Below are 13,024 nucleotides of genomic sequence, written 5' to 3' on the forward strand. Positions count from 1 at the left end.
TAGACTAAACTCTCTCAGGTCTAAACGGTTAATAGGCATGACTACTAAACTATGACTGATCTTTTTAAACTTGGAAAAGACCTCATGTCCTCAGAGTCCCTTACAGTCCTCTAGGCAAGTACACATCATTCAACGAGATGCTGTGTGTGAGTGTGCAGTTTTGTTTCTCTAAGCACCCCCACATCCAAAAAGCCATGCTCCCATCAACTGGCCCTAATGAGCCTGAAACAACCCTGATGAACCTGACTGAGACACGGCTCTGGGGTGTCGGGTGGCTGACTGCTGCAAACCTAGCCAAGCACAGAGAATTAAGATGCTCTTTGGTCTTCTTTTATGAGATTTGACTAAAATTTTGTGTCAATGTTTTTTTTTAGTGTATATAAAATAGTTGAATATGTACACTACTGCTCAAAAGTTTATTTATTTTTTTTATTCAGTAAAGGTAATTATGGATAATTATAATTATAACGGTAAAATATTTCTATTTAAAATAAATTATTTGAAATTTCTAATCAAAGATATTAGAAAGCCAAGCACGGTTTCCAACATTGATGATAATATTAAATATTTCTTGAGCACAAAATCAGCATATGAAAAGATTTCTGAAGGATCATGTGACACTGAAGACTGGAGTAATGGTGTGATGCTGAAAAATTCAGCTTTGCCATTTACTTGATATATATTAAAATAGAGTTATTACTGTATTTCATGTCAGATAAATGCAGCTTTGGTGAGCATAAGAGACTTCTTTAAAAAAATGCAAATAAAATGAACCCCAAACTTTTGAACTGTTATTAGTTTGTCTCATAAAAGACATAAAATGTAGAGTTCTACCTCATAGAAAACGTAAATATAAAAAGCCATCTTGACAGCAATAATTTTAATCATTTTTGTCCTCATCACTGCCTCAGAATTCAGACATTTAGACATTTGCAATAATAATGTTTATCCTCAAGATCAAATCAAGTTTGCATATGTTACTTCCACAATTATAATTAAATAATAGTTCGTTTGGCATTTCCAGATAAAGGAATATAAATATCGGTCTGGTGGTAGATATTCTATGCATGACCTTAAAATATGCACATATAGATCGCTATTTTCCACCTCTCCATATCAAAGATCTTCCTTTGCCTTTTAAGTGTCTTCCCCCTCTATATTCTACAAATGTCAGTCATTCTGTCTTATCACATAATCTCAACAGCCTCACATTTATTTATGAGGAAAGGAGGTTCTGCCAGAATGACATAGCAAGTCAATGTCAAGAAATGAAATACAGTATATAGTTCCACGCTGATGCTCAGAATATCAAGTGTTTCTAGAATTACATAGCCCACTTTTTCTGAAACATTATACTATGTTGTGGAATAGCAAAGATCTTATATTTATACGACTTTTTAGTAGGCCCTTAATCTTATTTCCTGTTTCCTAGTCTTTTTTTTTTTTTTTTAAACTGTATTTTCAATATACCTCAACAGATGTTCTTGAATGAAAAAGCCTGTCTAAGAGCTAAATTGGCCCCAGTTGGTCATGACTGCTTACTCTGTTTTATTTGTGAAGTGAATTCAATTCTCAGCAAAAGAAACTCCTTTTCATTTTCAAAAACACAACACATGCAATAGGCAATAAAATACTGTGCATTCATACAGCCTGCATCCACTCTAAACCTTTGATTTCCTTCCATTTTGGAAACAGCGTTCAATATGTCTTTATTCTTTTCAGAACATACAGTATACTCTAAGAAACATGTTTTTTCCCCACTGTGAACACAGTGTTATTTTAAGGTGTGAAGATAGTAGTATTCCCTCACAACTATTGACACAAAGCCCACACATCAATGATGAATGGCTGCTATTATAAGGCAAAGCTCCTGCTAGCCTCAGTACAGGCAGAGAGGCAGGGATTAATCTAGCCCATTACATTTGGGGGAGGGGAGGGGAGGTGGGCACATTGACTCTGACTAGCCATACTGAAGACTCCTGAAGCTCTAGGGCCCCATTTACACCGGATTTAACATCCATTTTTGGACAGAGGTCAAAAAATGTTTGTGCTGCTATTTTATGTTTTATCAACATGTTTTAACACAATGATCTATGCACTCTTGAAATCCCCTTCTCAAGTGGTCATAGTATGGCATTTGAGTCACATGGTAATACCAGGTGTGAATGGTCTGTCTCACCTGCATGATGACTTGTGAACGGCTCAAGGTCCCAATATACTTCAAGCAAAATTAAAGAATGAACTGGTGTTCGTTTTAGAAGTTCGAAACAGTTTGCCAAAGCGAACTTTCCAGAGTTTGCTTCGGCTTGCAAACATCTTAATTGGTCAATGATGATTACATAATAGGTGTGTGCAGAGGCTCGGCCCTCTTTGATTACATAATAGGTAGGTGTGCGCTTTTCAAATTAAAAGAGGCACTGACACTGTTTATTCATGTTTAATTGTCTGTTCATGTTTAATACTGTAAAGCTGCTAGCTTTTAAATAAGCTATTTTATTGCATAAGGTGCTGTTTTAATAAATGTGACGTGACTTTACTAAAGTGCCGATTTGGTAAAAACATATAACAATGTGGATGATTATGCTTTATAACTGGTGTTTTTTCAAAACTGTCAGTATTGTCAAGTATTAAACTGTCAAGTATTTTCGAACTTTATTTTACCCTTACCTAACGAAAAGAACTTCGCCATAAGTATATCGGGGCTTTCACCTGAGACTTATGCTAAAAACAGGTATAAACAGGGCCTAGATGTTTCTGGTCTTGCCCTTTAAAAAATACTGGGCACCTATGTTTACAGCTTAGATACATACTTTATTTTACATTTTCAAAGATTTTGGGTGAATATACAGAATTGGGTTTTCTATGTTAGATGAACAAGTTTACTATTAAAATATATTTTCAATTATTTAAATGTTATCATACATTTTATAAAAATAGGCCTACATAAAATATATAACTTGTTACATTTACAAATTTCACAAAATACTGAAAAATATTTTAAATAATTTATATTAAATTATTTAAATGTAATTCATTCTATTTATAAAAAATATATACAATATAAAAATGTGTGAAATTATCTAAAGTATAAAAATGGTCATGCGGAAACAAAAACTATTCTGAAATGTCAAAGCTGTAACAAATTTCACAAAATAATATATATATATATATATATATATATATATATAATTATTTATTTTTCATTTGTTTACATTTTATTAAAAACAAAAGGAAAAAGAACTGTATATTCAGAAATGTCAGTGATGGAAAATTGGGGCCACATTTTCTAAACAGGGTAAATTAGTGTGAGAGCACATTTCAATAAAAGCACAGAGTGGAAAGTTCTGAGCGTGATCTACTGATGATGCACAAATTAAAGGACAAAGACGCAGCCGTATCATTTCCATAATGACCTCAAATACCAGTATGGACTACTGCAATAGTAAATCACCTTGCATGATTAATTTAAATACTTTCCTGCCATACATTTTGCTTCTGAAAGGATAACTCCTACAATAGGTCAGCTGAAAAAAAATAAAAAGTTAATCCTAACAGTAGTTTATTAACGCCAAAAGAGGGTTTTCACTGGAGCAAGCTGTTAATAAATCTGGCCCTTAAAATGCAACTAAAAGTCTTATATAACAGCATGTCATTGTGGTTGTTGTGGTGATGACCCTGCACCACAATACGTTAAGCTATCATTTCATTCCACATATCTGATCTTATGCTTGTAAAATCAGTTGCGTGTCAAGTGATCTTGCTATGTGGAAAAAAAGCTGACATGATGACAGATTGAGTGTCTAATAGCGGCGGAGAAGAGATAGATGGGGATCTTGCATGTTCGTCTGAAGCACACCAGTAATTTCCCCAGGTCATTTACACTTACATGTGAACATTTCATGCACACAGAAAGACAGGGGGAAGGGCTTTATAATTTCTGAAGAGTGTAAAATGTGTGAGGTTGTTAGAGAGATAGAATGGTACAATATTCAGTGACTCATTTTATTCACTAATCTATTAGTGCCAATTAATTCCCGGCACCAACTTGGGCGCAGTTTCTTAATTTATTATACTGGAGATGTAAAGTGCGGCAGAAGGAGAGATGTAGAAGAAATGGCTTGTGGTTTAAGAAAAAGTAGCTTGACTGAACAATAAACATATTCCTGGAGATCTAGTATCTGTGCACTACTTCTCCAGTATGGCATGACCAAACACTCTTCCAGTTCCAGAACAATTCCCAAGGCCTGTCCATCAGTAAAACTATCAATAAGTCATTCCTGTAATGCAGCACCTTTTGAACTCTGTAACATTAAAAATGAATGTTTGTGTTGGTCTTGTCAATTGCAGTTAACCCTTATTAAGTATTGCTTGATTATTTACAGGATGGCAATAACAAGCTTTAGTAATGTTTGAGCTCTTTATTTTCAGCCTGTTGACAGATAATTTTCTTTTTAAATTTTTATATTACCATTAATATTGAACAGGATGGATAACAAAATGGCAACAGCATAAAAATCACCTCCATGTCCCCATGTGTATTTTAAGATATACAATAGGGGCAATGAAAATGTACTGCATAACAGGATGGACCCTGATATATTTTATCTATGAGCAGTTTAGTGATGAATGGGTTCAGGCTTTATACACTGTGCCCTCGGAGACAGACAAAGGGCAGATACTGACATTCTCATCTACGTCATACTCCTGGCAACCTGTTATTATTTATGGAGATTATTAATAGCATGCCTTTGAAGATGAAAAAGCAGAAGAGCCCTTGCCGATCACGTCTCGGTTGTTTGGAAGTTCAGATTGAAAGCGCAAAAAAGAGTTGTGCTTTTCTCATGGCAGCCACTCAGTTTTGATAGCTGAAATTTGCAAGCGTGGTCGTGAGAGTCTGGTTTATGGCTACATCCTGTATTCAGATTTACACTTCAGAGAATCCAAAATGTAGTGGAAAGAAAGAGGAGCGAAAGCGCAACCGAGAGGGGGTCTTTTCAAGGTGAACTCCTTCAACGGCTGTTGAGAGCAGCGGTTGGACAATATTCAAAAGCTTTTTTTGGTGTAGGCCTATGCTAAAACAGTTAACCGTCTGCTGGGCTCACTGCCTGAAAACTGTCCCAATAAAAATCATTCCTTCATGCCAGGTCATGCTGGGCTCAAACATCCTTCTTGCCCCAGCGAGTTGTTGCAGAAAGGTACGATGAAATGACCAGCGAGGTTTTTATAGTGGAACATCAACTGTTATGTGAAAGGAGATTCTCAGGCACATATCTGAGATTCTCAGTTTATTTTTAGGATTAGATTTTTTTTTACTAAAATCTAAAATGTAAACTAAAGTGAATCATACATTATGATGTACAGTATTGCTAAATGCTATATTTAACAGTGTTATTAAATTATTAGAGTTTTAAAGATGAAATTTTATGGAAAAGTTTGAAAAAGAGCATGCTTTATACAGTGTCCAACATCAGTGGTTATATGTCCGATGTTAAAAAAACTCTAATAATAGCAATAACAATGCAAATATTTTTTAAATTTGTATATACTTTTCTATTTGAAACACACACACACACACACCGGTATGCATTTGTGGAGTTTAAAATAGATTTTGGGCAATATTGTAAAATATAAAAATAAAAATATTTATAAAAAATGGCAAAAAATGAGGTAAAATAACTAAAGCGCATTGAAAAGGCAGTTTATTTTGAAATAAGCATATTGCCATATGGGTTTTAGAAATGCATGTCATCCATGTGAGAGATCACACTTAATGATATTGATTTATAATTTCAGAAAGATATGTCAGTGTAATACAGTCTATGTTGTAACTTGTACTTGTATCCAGTGCAACACACACCTTTCCTCCATGTATCTGAACACCTCCAGCTGCTGATATGTATTTAATATCCCCTGTTCCTTTGGCATAATACATTCCAGTTGTGCACCCTTCCTTCCAGGGCTGCAGGCCTGTCTCCTATTTTATTTTTTCCATTCTCCACTAGAAGGATGTGGGCGATGATTTATAGAGCATGTCCAATTGGTTTCTGTATACCAGCACAGGGCAGGGTGTCACAAGTGTGTTGGTACAGTAGGTCAAAATCCAATAAGGAACGAGGTGGGGATGACCGATATGGGCATAAGCCAACTTTGCCAAAAAGTTTTTTTTGTGTTTTTTTTGTTGAGGAAATCAAGTTCCCCATCAAAGAGTGTTTTATGCAGGGGCCCTGTACTGAAGGATTTTCAGCCTAATTACCATGGAGGCTGGGCAGCCCAGCGTCAGATACCAGGAAAAGAGGCAGTGAAACATAAGACGTTTCAGGCTACGAGACGTGCTCTCTCTGCTACGGGCTTGTTATAAAACCCCCTTTCTCTCTTTGATACCCTTAAAAAAAATGAGACTGCTTGCCTTTGGCAAATGAAAGTGTACTGGCACAAAAAGAATCTGTGTGTCCTTTTTCTGAGATAATAGAGACATAAGAAACAGTCTTTTCACTTGAGAGAGCCCTGCATTAAGCAGTCTTTGGGATGGAGAGCAGGGATTTCTGTCGGTGAAGTGAATGGGGGTTAGCACAGCTGCTGAGGGCTTGGATCTGGTACCATGCTGGCTGCCTATTTGAAGAGGGCTGCAGCTTAACAGGGCCTTCTAATACCTTCATTGTTCGTCATGCAGGGGTGCAGACCTCGAGTGCCAGGCTGAGGTGAAGAGCTCCACAGCTGCACCCAGTCTGGGAAGAGAGAATGGCGATGTTTCGATTTTGTTGGGAATTGATTATAATAAATGAGTATAATAAATCCAAATGCAAGTTTTAGTACTTACATTAGTGGTACAACAACTATGACATAATATGAAAAATCTTCAATCATTTATGGGACTGAAGCACTCAAGCGTCAAAAAAATGTTTAAAACCTCAGCCCCCATTCATTTTAATGAGTAAATGTCTTCTTTTGTGTGTGTAAAATACATCCATAGTTTGGAATGACATGAGTAAATTATGACAGAATTTCAATTTCCAAATACGAATGGACATTTTTTTAATAGGCTACATAATTCCCTTATTCTAAAAAATGTTGGGTTGTTTCAACCCATGTTTGGGGTCGGGGTTAGAATAAGTTGACATGTAGTTGCAAAGTTACTTCAATGGTCAGTACAATGTCTGTTAGGGGACCATCACAATAAAGAGTGTCAAAATACTATTGGGTGAACTGGCAGTGGGCCAGATCACACAGACCAAAACAAAACCCGACTGACAACACGGAACGTGTAAAATAATAAGTAAAATAACTGGCTGTAGAAGTGTTCATGTTTGCTAAATATCTGCAAACATATTATGGTAATTTTTTGCTAAAGTAAAAAGGTTACATACAGCACCTTTAAGCTCACTTTGATCAACTCCTAATGAGTGCTGAGTAATTCCTCTAAAATGGAATGTACCGACAGCAGGCGCCACCTAGCTGCGATAATAATAACAATAATATTGTTCAATAATATGAACTTGATCAACTTAAAATAGGTGTCATTTGAAAGCTTAGAGTCTGAAATTTACAATGAATGTAGCCAATTTGATAAACTCCTAAGTAGTGCTGAGTAATTTGCTGATAAATACAAAAAAATATCTTCATAATCGATGAAGTACTTTTTGTACTATATGTACTACATACTGCAAGATGTAAATACATCATACAGCTCAGATAGTCATGTGTCATATGTCATTTGAAAGGTTTCAATGAGTAGAATACCACAAGAATAACTTCTTTGGGCTTTTTACTAAACTTGAGTAAGATTTTGTACAAGAAGCCCTTCAAGAGACCCATATGTAAATCATGGATGCTTCATTTAAGACGCATTTCCACTTCCCACGCATTTTAAAAGGAGTCCCAACTCAACACATAATCCATCACTCAGAACTATAGGCGATTTTCCTCAAGGAGTTCTAACACACACAAAAATCCACAGAAACACGTAGCCAAGCAAGGTAGCTTAGACTTGGCCTTTTCACTCGTATCTTCATGAAACATATATCGATTATGAAAAATGGCACATCATTATTTACAGCAGGAGCTCATAATTAAAAAGAACCCAAACTCAATCTATTCCATCAATCAGATCTAAAGATATTCCTCATGGCGTTCCAACACAAATGCACCTAGCCAACATATGCACCTAGCCAAGTATATACTGGTGAAGAGCTCACGTTGGTTTTTCGCTTATAACTACAAGAAACAGGCACAGATCATAGAATATTGCACAACATTATTTTCAGCAGACTCTCATGATTAAAAAGAGCCCAAACTCAGCATAATCCATTGCATTTCATCATCGCGAGATATACCTCACGTCTTTACTTTCATTTTTGTATTTGTTTATTTATTATTAAAATTATTGAACATTCACCGGTTCCCGCCTCCATCTTCCCATAACATCTGAACCTTGTTACATAGTCGATCCTGTAAACAAACAAAATACTATGCCCCGAATAGACTGAGGTGAAGCATACTGAACTATAAAACAACACGGGTAACGCAAAAGGAAACGAAGGTTCAGAGGAAACAGAGTCTTTCTTTTTTCAGAGAAAAGGGTCAAATTAAAACTAAAACCCGACAGAACAGAATAAGCCCTTTAGTGGCCAAATAAACAGACCACTGCTTAAAAATATCACAAGGCAACCTGAATTCAAAGCAATTCCCCACAAAGGAGTGTGTTTCATTAATTGTTCATTGCTAGGGTTAAGGTACCAGTAAACTGCATGCAAACATTAAAATCATTTTATAGAAAGTTCAGACCAGACAGCTGCATTCAGCTCCCCCCCTGTAATCTGAACTTATCCAACAACTGTGATGCTAGACGGTGGAGAAGCGGTCATGAGAATAATAGGTCTATTGATCTCTGTTGTGTGTGAATGTCCCTCCTATTGACTTCACCCTTGCAATAGCACTAATCTGGATCACAATAGGATCCCAATGCAAATTCTAAGCACTGTTAAATGTCCAGGCCAGAAGGGAGTGCTCAGTTCACTGCATCCAGCATCACTGACCCATACAGCAGAGTCTGGGCAGAATGCAAATACTATCAGATTCTATTTTGGGCAAGACTTGGGTGGATCAGAGTTGGAGATTGAATCTGGCCTCGGGTCATGTGGCTGCATGGTTCTACAGTAACCCAAACAAACATGGTGGAGAGGCTTCCTGGAGTGAATGAAAAGGAAAGAGAGCGTGGGTGTAGTCGATTCATCAGAGAATCAGAGTTGCAGCAATTAAACACTTTGTTTTTAGTTGTCTATGGACCTAATAAATGTACTATTATTGAAAAGTTATCGACTTTTTACTATATTTATACTATAAAAAGATAACTATTTTATCTTTTGTCAAAAAGTTTTCCCAACCCCTGATTTAAGAAGTGTGTGTTTGAACTGACACATTAGAGTCATTTGTAAGGGACATTGGTTGCGCTCAAGGGGTTTGATTCACTGAGAATAACAAGTTCATAAGATTCATTTATTTGGGAGTCATACTACAGCCATTTTGACGCATGTTCTTGATTCAATAAAAAGATTGTTTTATTTACAGCGTGCGTCTCCCTCAGATTGTAAACAAAGCTCAGGGCGCACCAGATTACACGTCAGCAGTGTCTTACGTCATCAGCATCACTGGACGCGGAAGACAACAGAACCGGGAGACAATACAATGCTGAATAAAGTCGTAGTTATTTCGATGCTTCAAACTAACCCACTGATGTCACATGATAAAGTCTTTATTTCCTTTCTGGACAAGGACAATATACTGTGTATACATTTTCAATGGAGGGACAGAAAACTCTTGGACTAAATCTAAAATATCTTAAACTGTGTTTCCGAAGATTGGAACGACATGAGGGTGAGTCATTAATGACATAAATTTCATTTTTGGGTGAACTAACCCTTTAATCCAGTAATCAGCCATGCTGTCCGTTTCACATTGTAGATCTGTTAGAAATACAAAAAGACTGTGACTGTGATGCTTGATTTACCAAATTTATCCTAAGTCAAGTTTATACCACCGTATTTAACCGGAGCAAAGCCCTCTGAGCAGCAATTTAGAGCCAATGTCAACCAGGTGAGGGCTGCACTGGATTCCATTTTAGTTATCACCTCAAGCACCCTTCCCTCAGCATTCAGCTTTGACTGGAGCATTGTTAAACAACATTAAATCAGGTAGACAAGCGAGACAATTTCATTATGTGTCTAGATGGAGGTGGCAGACAAAAGTGAAGGCGGAGATGAGATCTACTCGATGTAATGCAAATGCAGAATGGGGACCAGCTCAGCAGGGGTACAAGAGGGAGTATATCTGTAGTATGTGTTTGGAAATACGGTGCAGAAAATGAATTTTCTCCATGTGGGTGATGATGGATTTACCAGTGAAATGTAAAATTAGATGCAACAAGGAGGAACAGATATTCTAATATATTTATTTATATAGAATGGGTGAATATATATATATATATATATATATATATATATATATATATACAGTATATATACTGTATATATATATACTGTATACACACACACTATTCTATATAAAAGTATAGGTGCAACAAGAAGGAAAATTGTATTTTATTTTAAATAGGCCTAGGCATATAAATGTTGTAAAATATATAATGTTATATAAAAGCAAAAAGCTCCCCAGGATCATTCCTATCAGTGATTTGACCACATGTTTCCCACATGTTTTAAGCTTAAAGATCATATTACAGCTAAACATCCTATCAGGTGTGAATATTGTTATGTAGCTGTCAGTTCAGCGAGAGCGTTACAGACAACATCCTATAAAACAAGCTTTAAAACCCCAGTCATCAGAAGCTTAACCACTGTCTGGACTTGCAATTAAAATCCAGCTAATAAATATCATCAGCTCTGGAGAGGGATTATGAACCAGATCTAGTTTCGGCCCAGAGTTATAGGAGGACCTAGTTTTTACAGCGTTGCTTAAATTGCTCTTTGATTTTATGAAGCAGCTTTGACACGGTCACATCTGGAGAAGGGTATGCGTAGAAGAACTTGCTGCTTCGTCTCAACTCCCTTATATATCTTATAATGGGAAGCTAACAGGAAGTAACATTCTACACAAATGCACATTAAACATAAACACCCTCACCATATCATTCATGGACAATTTCTTACATTTCCGCTTTCTTTTTCTTTCTATCCTCCATGTTTCTTTCCTTAAGTCTCTCGGCTGCCCCCTGAGGTCACTATAATTGGACCCTCATTTCCTGAGCATGAATCGTCTGACTTCATATGATGGTCTCAGTTCTCCTTGTGGCCTCGTAATGTTCAAATAGGAACCAAATGCAAATAGCTAAAGAGCCATGACCATCAGATAAAAGTTCATGGCGACAGACAGAGACCTGGAAAAGAAAGTTTAGGAGCCACTACATGGTTGTTCAAGTGTGTTTTGAAATAGCATCAACAAATCTGAACGTTTTACCCATTTGACCTAGAACACTGAGAGCTAGCTGGCACTTATCCCCTTATATTTTGCATACTGATAACCTAAAAATAGCTCTGAATCTCTTGCATAAACAGTTGTTCCTATTGCTGGCATGTCTTTTGACACTCATACCAAAGGTAGACTACAGTTCCTATATATAGTATACAATAAAATAATTCATTTGACGAGCCTCTGCATAATGCAAATATGTTACAGTGTAAATGTTGGGTCAGGTGCCTTGAACTCTCTATTCACATTCCTGATTTTGTTGATAACAAACCAGTTAATTTTGTTTTGACTGCTTGCATTTGAACAGGCTCTAGTTTGGCAACAATAGATCTTTCCCTCCAGCCACTGTGTTTGCTTTTCCAAAATTAGCATATGACGAAAATAGTTTAACAAGGCTGCAAGACTCCCACAGTTATCTCAGGAAATGAAATAATCACTTGATTCTGAAATCAGATAACTTTGGAGTTGAGCAAATAGGCCAGTATAATGGTCAGATTGTTGTTGTTTTTTTCAGACACTTTTAAGATCAATTGTTGTGTTTCAAACTCTTTTCCTGTTTTGGTATGACTACATTTTGTTAAAGGGTTACTTCACCCAAAACTAAAATCACTATCATCATTTACTCACAATCATGTTGCTCATGGGCGACAGCCCATAAATCTTTAATGTGAATGATTAACATGCTGGTATTATAAAATGGTGCCTTGCAAACATGACAATATGCTTTCGTCTGAAGGGAGTGTTCGGTAGGCAGGCCCTAAGGCATGGAAAGGAGAACCAGTGCCTTGTTCCCTGTTCTCAGGGAACATAGGTTACAGTCGTAAGTCATTCCCTTTCGAAAGGGAACTTGCACTGTGTTGAATGACGCTTTGGGGAATGATATACCCATGAATGATATGTTGGCAGATACAGGCAGAGTATGGGTTCTTCCATGTCCTCTCGAGCTCAGTAAGATATCGGGAAGAAATGAAAGGCTCACCTGAGCTGGTGGTTCTATGACAGGAGAAAAAACGCTCTCATCACGAGTGATTGTGATTTTGATTGTGATTTCAGACACCTATCATGCCTGAGGCGTTCCCCAAAGCGTCTTTTGACGCAGTGCGAGTTCCCTTTTGAAATGGAACAGGGACATTTTTCTAAATATATTTTGGGTTTCACAGAAGAAAGTCATGCAAGATTAGAACAACACGAGAATGAGTAAATTATGATAAATTTGTCCTTAAAATAAAATAGCCCTTTAAAATTTTCTTGTCAGATGACCAAAATAATGGACGTGAATGATCTCACAGTCCCTGTATTGTGCTTCAGTCGTATTTTCCTATAGATCTGTCAACTTGTATGCTGAAACTGGATGCAAGGAACATTGACACAATTTTAGACTGTATATGATAGCCACCACAATGATCATTTGCATAATGTTTATGCATAATTTTCCTCATCCAATATAAAATAAGCATGTTCTATTCAACATTTGTCTAGCCTGAAATATTCACTTGATTTTTTTTTTCCATTTGAAATTAATAATTTTATTCAGCTAAGACTCATT

The 13,024-nt window shown here is 36.6% G+C and overlaps 1 long non-coding RNA gene across 1 annotated transcript in view; it reads right to left on the bottom strand.

Annotated features, from left to right (window-relative positions):
• Nucleotides 1-5,628: 5,628 nt before the first annotated feature.
• The window catches only part of LOC148976849 (uncharacterized), a 79,652-nt gene continuing 72,256 nt past the window's right edge, over nucleotides 5,629-13,024 (bottom strand). The window contains exon 3 of the long non-coding RNA XR_016146041.1: nucleotides 5,629-6,725. This is a non-coding gene — a long non-coding RNA (uncharacterized LOC148976849). The remainder of the gene's footprint in view (nucleotides 6,726-13,024) is intronic.

The sequence above is a fragment of the Pimephales promelas genome, chromosome 13 (genome assembly GCF_988280905.1).
Source record: "Pimephales promelas chromosome 13, fPimPro1.hap1.1, whole genome shotgun sequence".
Classification (NCBI taxonomy): domain Eukaryota; kingdom Metazoa; phylum Chordata; class Actinopteri; order Cypriniformes; family Leuciscidae; genus Pimephales; species Pimephales promelas.